At 40.7% G+C, this 11,035-nt stretch overlaps 1 protein-coding gene across 1 annotated transcript in view; it reads left to right on the plus strand.

Moving 5' to 3' along the window:
• SYT2 (synaptotagmin 2) overlaps positions 1-11,035 on the plus strand; it is a 470,295-nt gene that overhangs the window by 344,485 nt on the left and 114,775 nt on the right. The gene's annotated exons all lie outside the window — the stretch shown is intronic.

Raw genomic sequence — 11,035 nt, forward strand, 5'->3', positions numbered from 1 at the left:
CGTGATATTTTATATATAAATTGACTGTGACTTAATGTATTGCAACCAACTTACTATTTTTTTTATATTTTCTGAATCTTATTACCAGAATTTTTGGTTGGTTGCTGCAACTTTAGAAACTTTTATCTATAGTCCAATTATTATATTTATTTTGCACCATCTTATTTGTATACATACACATAGATAACTTGATATGGACCATTAACAGTGACAAACAAGAGAAATATGGAATTCAAGGGGCACCCGCAGAATTTTAGAGGATTTTGGAGGAGGAGACATACCTGATCAGTGCCTGGCAGATACATTGTGACATGCACAGACTTTGGGTGGTGCAGTGACCTTGCTGTGGATGTGGCTGAATATATGCTGGGTGGTTGTCATGCCATGTATTGAGGATTTACCCACTCATGCAGCAGGTGCTTGTCCAGGATCTCATTGAAGAAGATGAGGTGCTGGAAGTTGACGTTGAAGCAGGCCTTAACCAGGGTTGACAGATAGACCAGCATGTGGCCCCATTGGTGCTTACTTAGCCAGTAGGTGTACATCCATTGCAGGAAGTTGTAAGCAGTTGCAGCGGGGTGTGGGAATTTCTCTACCTGGCACCACAAGGCTGCCCTTGACCAGTTTTGACAGCTCCAGCAGCACTGCTGTGCCAGACATAGGCGTGCACAGCCTATTGCTTTAGGGTGTGCACCCTAAAGCACAAACACACGCCGCGTGTATATGTATGTGTGTGTGTGTGTGTGTATATATATAGACATATTTATACACACACATATGTACACTGCTGTGTGTGTGTGTGTGTGTGTGTACTGTTAGTGTGCTGTGTGAGGGTGCGGTTAGTGTGATGTGTATGTGAGGGTGCTGGTAGTGTGCTATGTGGGTGAGGGTGTTTGTGTGTGTTTGTGAGGGTGCTGTTAGTGTGCTGTTTGTGGGCTGTGTGTGAGGGTGCTGGTATTGTGATGTGTGTGTGTGGGTGCTGTTTGTGTGAGGGTGCTGTGTGTGTGTCGTGTGTTTGTGAGGGTGCTGTTTGTGTGGGTGTTGTTTGTGTGTGAGGGTGCTGTGTGTGTTTGTGAGGGTGCTCTTAGTGTACTGTGTGTTTGAGGGTGCTGTGTGTGTGAGGGTGCTGTGTGTGTGAGGGTGCTGTATGTGTGTGTGAGGGTGCTGCATGTGTGTGTGATGGTGCTGTATGTGTGTGTGATGGTGCTGTATGTGTGTGTGAGGGTGCTGTATGTGTGTGTGAGGGTGCTGTATGTGTGTGTGAGGGTGCTGTATGTGTGTGTGAGGGTGCTGTATGTGTGTGTGAGGGTGCTGTATGTGTGATGTGAGGGTGCTGTTTGTGTGATGTGTGTGTGCTATATGTGTGCTATATGTGTGAGGGTGTTGCGTGTTTGTGTGTGTGTGTGCGTGTGCTGTATGTTTGGAGGGATTGTGGGGGTGGATTAGTTAATACCCCCCCTTCCTTCTTACCTTCTTTCCTTTTTGCTGCTGCCATCTCTGGTGGTCCAGTGGAGAGTGAACTCTAGCCTGCGGGGCAAGAGTTCACTCTTGCGAGATCTGACCGTGCCGCGGGGATTAGCACCACTTTATGATCTGCAACCCCCACCCTTGTCAGCTGGGGGTGGGGACAATTTTCTAATCACACAACCAACACTTGGGAGAGACAAGGAGATATGAGGCACATGGACCCGAATGGGACACTCGTTGATTCTCTGGGGCTACTTTCCAGACCTAGACGAGAGGGGAGAGCGACTGAGATCAATATCCCTTCTGGGGGGTAGAAGAAAGGAATAGTGGCCTAGTACATGGAATGATAGACAGTGATGCTCCTATAAGCAGTGGGCTTCTATTAATTTACACAGTACTGAGAATAATCAGCTTTGCCAGTCAGTTGTGAAACTAACAGAGGGCCCGGGTGTGAGTTTTTGGGTTCCCTTTAGAGGACTGGGGACCAAAATGTAGGTCCTCAACTGTTATAAAACTCACAAGATGCTTTGACAGATGAAAATCTACCATATACTTACCACTGTGTAGTTGTATTTATGAGCAGTATGTAGTTGTGTCTTTGTAGGGGGTATATGTGTGTGGGAATTAAAGTGTGTGTTTGTATATAGGGTTGCAATCAGAATGTAGATGTTTATATGTGTGCAGTTCTGATTTTTGAATGCAGGGTTGTATTCACATATACACATACACTGACACAAATGATATATATTGCAACACAAATACATACACAGATGTGCACACAGATACACCTGTAGAAACAAGGCACGGCATGCATATTTTAGGCACCCTCCTATTTACACACTCCTGTAAACAACCGCACTGGATTAGTGATGGGGTAAATATATTACATTTCATCATTCATTAAATTTAGCAATGCTTAATAATTTTTATTCTGGCGCTATAATGTTAGTGAGCATATTCCCCAATTTTAATTTATATATATTTAAACAAGGAGTGCCTACCTTTCACTCCAGACCCTCAATTCCTTGTTTAGGGTAATCTTATGATTCACCAATAATTGTATTATTTTATTGTGACATAAAAAATTTATCATGTGTCATATCAATTCCAGTGAAAGTATTATTGAATTGATCAAGTTGAATTCAACTTTATCAAACAGTTAATATGCACTTTCCACATTAATCACTTAATAAAATATAGCAATGCAATAATTAATCCAGTTTCGTCGTTCAATCAATATGCAGTTTCTACAATTTTCGCACTGGTTAATCATAGAAAGTGTAACGGAATGCAATAGTATAGTCCACGGTTTCCGTTGGTATCTCAGGTAATCCACAGTCAGAGTTAGAAAGCAAGGCAATATTCCCAATCCTCCCAATAACCGGACGAAACACAGTTTGGGAGTCAACTAACTGGCTTTATTCACAGCTGGCATATTTATACAGTCCCCCATGCAAGGGGTTTCCATACAGTTGTTTCAGGGGATTTCTCCCATCATGCAGTATAATTATCCCAACAGGCTTTGCTGCACGAGAAGGATACTCCCACTAAAATGGACGATTAAGTGGATTATCCCCTCGTGCAGCAGAACTGACAATCTACATTAAAATACGTTTTTTGAGTTTCATTTGGTAGATTAATGTGACCGAACGTTCGGTAGATAGCTGGGGTCTGAGCGCATCTTTTGGGAGAATACCGCTCAGCTCCCAGCTGAATTGACCGAACGCCGCATGAAATACATTTAACCATCGAGTTCGGTTTAAAACTACTGAACACCGATGGGGAACGAAATGTGATGAGAGTGGAACTCCCGAACGCTCTGGAAGTCCAGCGGTGTTCGTATCATTGAGTAGCCGTTTTTAGTTCCAGGCACTCGACGACCGAACACCGCTGGAGAGACAAAGGATCCAAGATGGCCGACCGCCGCATGGTCGGTAGTCGAACGACGGCCACCTAGGAGAGCCTATAATTACCGATTGCAACATTGTTGCAATTGGTTAATGAGCGCCACACGACCCTAAGTGTGTGGTCCACCTGGGGAGCCCGTATTCGTTTGGCGAACGGCCCGGATAGCCGCAGTTCGTCAAACGAAGTGTTTGCATGCTGGTAGCTTAGGGCTGCCAGCATGCGAACGGCCATAGATAATACACACATAACACAAAATTATACAGTCCCCCCCTACAGCCTGCGGACAACCTTGGTACAGCAATGTCCAGAAGTGGCTAGGTTTGCCACAGAAAGTATTACCAAATATTGATATTTGCATATCTCTGAATAATAAACTCTATCACCAAGCATAAACTACCGGTACTTCATTAACCATTTCAGATCAATCCTCAACCAAAAATATAACAGTTTACCTTAACTGAGAAACCTATCAATAGCATAAATAGTTGTATTCTAACCTCCTATCTCCTTGAGTAAGTTATATATTAATTAATTAGTGAAGTTAAATTCTATCTACTCTTACTAAATTAGAGGAGATTGGTAATTGTAGATTATGCTAGCTTTAGTGTACCTATAATCTTAATTTTATTAATGACAGGAGGCGAGTATTTGCTTAAGTCCCTCTTTACTAGTACTCCACAGCAGCACAGAAAATAACCAATCAGAAAAAAGTTAGGTAATATAAAATTCCTCTCCCCATGCATTATTTCCTCTTTCAAGCTGCGACAAACAGAACAAAAGACAGAAAACATAAAGGGGAAGAAACAAAGTCCTAGATACAATGAATACAGCTATCCTAGAAGAACTGCCACACCAGATAGCGTTGATGGACTGTAAACTGAAACGAGAGAAAAACAGAATCGAACAGGTTGATTATCCAATGAAATGTACTCTGAATAAACATGTAGGTACCAAATGTAGCAACCAACATTACCTTAATCTGTAGATAACCCAACCCTACTTATGAAAAACAGACCTAAGAACAGGTGACAGGTAGCAGAGACAACAAGCAGAGTTGCATACGTACCTGATTAATCCAAACTAATAAATTTAAACAAGGGAGGGATAAGAATGGGTGGGAAATACTCGCCTCCTGTCATTAATAAAATTAAGATTATAGGTATACTAAAGCTAGCATAATCTACAATTTTATAACATGACAGGAGGCTTCGTATTTGCTGTTTTAACGCTCAGTCAATAAATCCAACGCTGTTTCTTTCACTGGTACCTATTCCGGGAGATATCAGAGTAATCCTAGATGGACTTTACAACTGCGATAACTGATGGTAGTCGGATCAATGAAGATGCCAGCTGACGAAGCATTCCTAATACGGAAAAAAACACCACCCGCTGATAGATCCATTGTACGTGGGGTTGCGACCTGTTTCCTAGCAGCTGGTCCATGAGCTGCCAAGTTGACCTAATAGTAATTTTCCTGTAGTTGTAAAATGTTGAAGGTCATTTGTGGACTTAGGGCTGCGAGAAGAAATTGCCACCATGTCTCAACTCTTGATGTGTAAGGTGGCTCCTCCGATCGTGCCAGGGTCACCCGGTGATGTGGCCTTGCAGGTAGATCTCCCATCTCAAGGAATGTGCCTAAGTCCACCACCAATTCATAAGAGTAGGATCTTCCGTTCCCTCATGGCCTACCTGGTGAGATGTATCATCCGAGAATAAATTAATTATGTAGGCAAGAGTGTGGTCAAACTAGCCGTATCCTAAGTGATTCCCAATGGACTGTGTAATCCTCAGCTGTAGTAGAGTAAGAACTCCAAAAGGGCACCCCATCAGGGCCCCAAACTCAGCTTGCGTGGTGGAACGGTGGTCGACTATCCTGAAAATAGTGAGTCCCGGAAATATTTAAAGGAACGGAAATTTCCATCCAGATATGTCATCGTCTAAGAGTGATAGGATGTACGGATCCAATGGTGATTGGAACCTGCCTAACAACAAAGAGTCCTCACGTGCTATAGTGAGAGAGTGAAATAATCCGATAACCCGTAGTACGAACCTGTTCCATGCCCGACCTGTCAAAATTCGTGTAGGGGTTCCTGGTCTACACGCCACCTGCAAGATAGGGTATAATATGGTGAGACCCCTAGGTCCCTGTACCCCTGACTGTTCGGGCACGTGTCTCCCAGAGTAGGCCCTAGGTCAAGGGATCCAGGAATGTGAGTTTGATAACCGAAGTCAAAGTCCCCTTATAGAGGAATACCTCCCTCCTTAGTTTGGAGTCCCGCAAACACGAAGTGTTCTCCAATACACAAGCAAGGCGCTCACGACAGGTGACTCCAGAGCAGATAAAACGAAAAAACAAGTCTAGCTTCATCCTTGTCCGCGTAGGAGTCGGAGCATCCTGGGTTCCCCCGTAGAGTCTCGTAGATCTCCTTGAGGGTAGTTGAAAAGGTGGGTTAGCAGGAACCCCAAGCCAAGACGGCTCCCGTGAGGGAAATAGAGTATAGACAGAGGGCCCTCCATCTCCGAACCATGTTCTCCAGATATGTGTTCAGAGGAATAGGGCAGTCCTTTCATCTTATCCCAAGATTGTAATGACCAGGGAACTCAAGTCAATGGGGTTCCCGGTCTTTCCATGCGAGCCATGCGTACAGTGTACCTGCAGACCGGGTAGTGGGCCATCCCTAGTCTTGTTACCCGAGCAAGGCAGTGCCCGTTTGCTCCATGAAGGTCATCTTGATATGGAAAAAACTGTCTGTGCAGTTAGTTCGCAAAGGTCCGGATATCTAAAACAGAATGCAATTGTCTGTTTTATAAAGCGCAGAATATACCAAAATCTGCACACTTGTAATACCTGAGGCCCATCCGTTAGCCTACCGCCTCCAGGAGTGTGTGCAAATAAGCGGGAGTCTCCCCCCGTTATACCTCTGTGAGTATTTCTCGCGTGTGTTGCACAGTGGTCTGGACCCGGCAGATCCATTACAGGAGAGGAAATAGAGGGATCCAGTATAAATATGTATATCCTGCCTGAACAGGCAGCCCTCTAGAACAAAATCGGCAGCACGTTCGTTAGATCGAAATAAATTGAGGGAGGGCCACGCCCTCTAATAACAAAACAGTGTCCAGTCCCATATATGAGAGGGGTTCGTTCTCTGTTCGTGAAAATAAAATATCATTCTTGGATCGAGGTGATGGAGGGCCGCACCCTCCTGTAATCCAAGCTAGAGTCCCTTAGAGACTCAGGGTGACCAACTGTAGGGGTACACCATTTACTAATATCAGCATAAGACTGAGATCTGAGAGGTGGGTCTCTCCCTGACTACGAGACCTCTCTGACTCGCTCACCTGAATGGAATCAACTGGTAATACCAAACCAATGGCAGATGGAATAGTATACAACCTCGGGCCGTGTCCATCCTTAATAACCGAAAGGGATGGTGCGAAAATGCAACCTTTGGAAACAATGATGGAAACTACCAACTGACCGCCCGGATCCCGTGCGCGCACGGGGTCCAGGATGATCATGGGTAGCCTGAGGAAAGCTGGAGACGTTCTCTGCAATCCACGAGAGCCCGGGAGGTCAGAGGAGGTCAAGTCAGGCCTCTCAATAGGACAATTGGAAGGCTCGACAATCAAGAAAACGAAAAATAATGTACAAAACGGAAAATACATACCTAGGAAAGAAGGTAAATAGCAGATTGGGAAATCAAGTCAAGGAAACCCAACTGAAAGGGCAGGAGCTAAACATGACATGACATGAACTAACTAACAATACCTAAGATGGATACCGGGAAGGTAGCTAAATGGCTGGTTGCTGAAGGCAAGGCAACCATGCTCCCCTGTTGGCGTCTGAGCACTGGTCCCTGTTTGTGCGAAATTCTCTTTGGAGATGTGCCACCCCCAGGTCGGTGTAAACCGTGGTGGTGCGCCCGGGGATCCACATAAAAAAACCTTCCCCCTCTGGGCATGAGGTTTAGGGCCTTCACCCTTCCAATCATATTGAGGTGCCCGTATACTGGTGTCCTCTTGGATAGTAAGGCAGCAGTGCTTGCCTGGACACCCATCTATCTCCATGTCAATAGTGGTTACTGGTCTTTTGTCAATGATATCCTTCCAGGCCTGCGGCCAAAAGGGGGTTTTGGGCCCAGATAGCTCAAGCCGAACAAAGGGCACAGATAGAGCAGGCCAGTCAGAAGGGCACGGACATAGTAGGCCATTCAATGGGGCACAGACATAGCAGGCCAATCAATGGGGCACAGACATAGCAGGCCAATCAATGAGGCAAAGACATAGCAGGCCAATCAATGGGCACAGACATAGCATCCAATCCTGGGTTGCGCATAAAATGAGTAATGGGGACCCCTGAGTTTGGGCAGAGTCCGTCCCCTAAATATCTATAAATCCTCAGGGTAGCTTGAGACCTAGGATCCCTAGATACCAACCTTTTTAGACAGTGTAATACAGTGTGAATAACCTGAACCGGGACTGGCTCACTAACTGAAATATATCAACACTACTTATAAGACTCATAATAGTTTGCAAACCTTCAAAGGTTGTGTTGTTATCAACCATGAAGTTTTATAATAATTCTTCAAATAATGTTCATGGTGTTGACAATACTTATTGTTCTAGAAATTCTCCACCCAGAAATCTTTCTATCATAGATTTGTTTTTGTTTACATACTTATAATTTTCACTAAAATTCCACCTTGTAGTAACAAACTTTTCATTCAATAGAAACATGGTTTACTTTAAAAGAACTTGGAAAGAATAATTTTAATTCATTATCATCATTATCATCACTCTCTTCATTAGCATTGTGATGACTTATTAACATAATACATCTTAACATAACATCAGGATTGCCCTAATGTTCTGTCCAATCCGTATTCCTTAGTACACTTCAACTGACTAAAATAATATAAAATAAAATAAACTTGGGGTCATACTGCCCAGAAACGTATTCCTAGTCTGTGTCTAACAAACTCAGGGTAATCATAAAACAACTTATAACAACGTATTCAATTCATTGGATACCGTCATATCCAGAAACCTATTCTCCCTAGTCCATACCTTTATAGATTTAGGTCAAATATAATTGTGTACTATACTCTTAACTAAACTCAATTAAATTCCTATTGCATCTCTGAACTCTTATATCCAAGGCATTCTTAATGTATACCATTTCTTAATATTAATCAATATCAATTGTCCTTCCTTAGTTTTCTTCCTTATCTTACCATAGTTTGTTTTACTTCACCTCAATTATAAACAAAATATTTATTCTAGTGAATCTTTGAAAAAATTATTGAACTCAATCTTTGTAGAATTAAGTATACATGATCCTTATTTTATCAACTTCATATTTTATCTACCTCTTATACTTCCTATCTTATGTATAGGTCATAATATAATAGTTGTTTTCATAATACTATCCTTTCATAATTTTACTCCATGTGTTATATAGTTATAAGTATAGTTATAAGTACTCTCTTTTGTACTCTCCTAACTGTTTAATTATCTATTTATTGTCTTTTTTCTTCTTCGTTAATATTTAGGAATTTATATGAATGTTAGTGTCAATCTTTTATTTCTTTGTAAGTCTGTTAATCTTCTGTATCGAATTAACTCTGTAGAATCTTCCATCACAGTTTGCAGATCAGATGAAAAGTCCCTTTCCAACAGTCGATGTCCAGTTGTCTAAAGGAATTCTTTCCTAATTTACTGCCACGAGGATCTGTCACGCTTTACCTACATTAAAACAAAAAACATGTGCAGCATCAATACAATGGCTTACAATGATTATATCTTATTAGTATTATACAGTTTAACATTGAATTACATGGACTCCAAAACATTCTCATTTCTTCTCATAAGATCTACCATCTAGTAGTCATTGTATTTATGCCATGTGATGTATAATCTTTAAATTTCCTTTATATCAAAGTCTTTCTGAACATTTTAATTTTCCAAACTTTTTATTAATCATACCCCCTTTTTAAACTGTTTAATAATCTGGAAGTATAACCTAGTCACATATCAGATGTTACAACAAAATATTGTTTTCCATTATACTTTAGCAATAGTAGTCATTTTGCCATAACACTGGCACCATTTTGTCACATGAAGCAAACTACAAAAAACATATATTGTTTCCTACATCAAATATATCTGCAAATCTAGGTTTTATCCTATCAAAACATTTGTCTTCTATATAGTCAAAACATATGTATGTCCAGACTTTGCAAAATAAAGTAATCCATTATCAGTCATGATATTACACTCTCATTCTCAGGAATTAAATCATAGATTTTAAATCAACCTCAGAAGCAACAAGGAATATATCCATTGTTTTTTTCCTTCTGTAAATTGATTGGAGTTACTGTATAATCACATACACCCAATATAACATGCATTGCATGTTCCTAACTGCTACATTAGTGTATTTCATTCTGCCATATTTGCAAACTTGATGTAAATGTAAATTGTAATTTTAATTAATTAACCTAATACTTTCTTATAACACAATAAAAAAAAAAAAACAGTACAGCCTAACAATTCAGTAAAACAACAAACTAACATAGATCTCTATTCTTGTGTGCTGTTCTTAATTCTGGAATCAGCCTGTGTCCATCTGTTGGCACACATATCCATGCTCATTCTCTAAACTGATCATATCTCAGGAAGTTATCTGATTCTTATAACTGTCTGTGTTACACTGCATTGCTTGTCTTTCTCCTAATTTCGATTTAGCTAAAATTGCTCTTATTTGTCTGATTATCAGTTTATAAGGAAAGGCTTTTATTGATGTATCACTACATGTATTTTCTCTGTCAAAATTTTCAATCAACAAATTTAATTTTTCATTTGCTTTTGATTTGATATCTCAGATAAAATATCTGCAATATCTTAAATAATGTTGTTTATTGCACCAAAAACAAATAACTTTAGGAGTTATATTCTGCCTTTGATTGTTAACTGTGCAGTGTTTAGTACAAAAAATTGGGAGTGGCTCAGCTGTCTGTATCACTCTTTTACACGGAGTCCTAGAAAAAGGAGGAGGGGGACAAGGGGTGTCAGGTCTGAGTTTCTTTCTCTGCCTCATTCCACCAGTCATTTTAAGTTGGATCTAGATCTTGAAATTTTTTCACAAATTCATTAATTAACTGATCTTCAGTAATTAGCAACAAGTCAATATGCACTTTCAAGTTTTACAAGAAAACTAAAAATATCCTCATCATTGTGTGGTTTTAGTTTTTCCAACATTTCAATGTCTGCAAAATCATTCTCTGTTGTTAATTTTATTAATTGTGTTAATCCGTCTCGCTTATTTCCATACATTATTTCATCATTGTCCTCACATTTTACAGGCGTGGTCAGCCTACATGCCATTTGAGTCGGCAGTCATATTTGAAATAGTCTACTCCTTTGTTCGTCATTAAGGCTGTATTTGGCCAAATTTGACTCAAATATTTCAGCATTAGTAAATGCATCCACTGACGTGTCACAAACTGTAATACTTTTCACAATTTTCATTAATTGTTAATGGATTTTCAAATTAAGTTTTGCAGCTTTGTCTTGAAATTTACATTTTTGCAAATCCCTTTGTGAGGATACATTTTCAGCATCTATTGGTTCTGGGATTAAATTTTGTGCCTGTATTTTT

The sequence above is a fragment of the Pelobates fuscus genome, chromosome 1 (assembly GCF_036172605.1).
Source record: "Pelobates fuscus isolate aPelFus1 chromosome 1, aPelFus1.pri, whole genome shotgun sequence".
Classification (NCBI taxonomy): domain Eukaryota; kingdom Metazoa; phylum Chordata; class Amphibia; order Anura; family Pelobatidae; genus Pelobates; species Pelobates fuscus.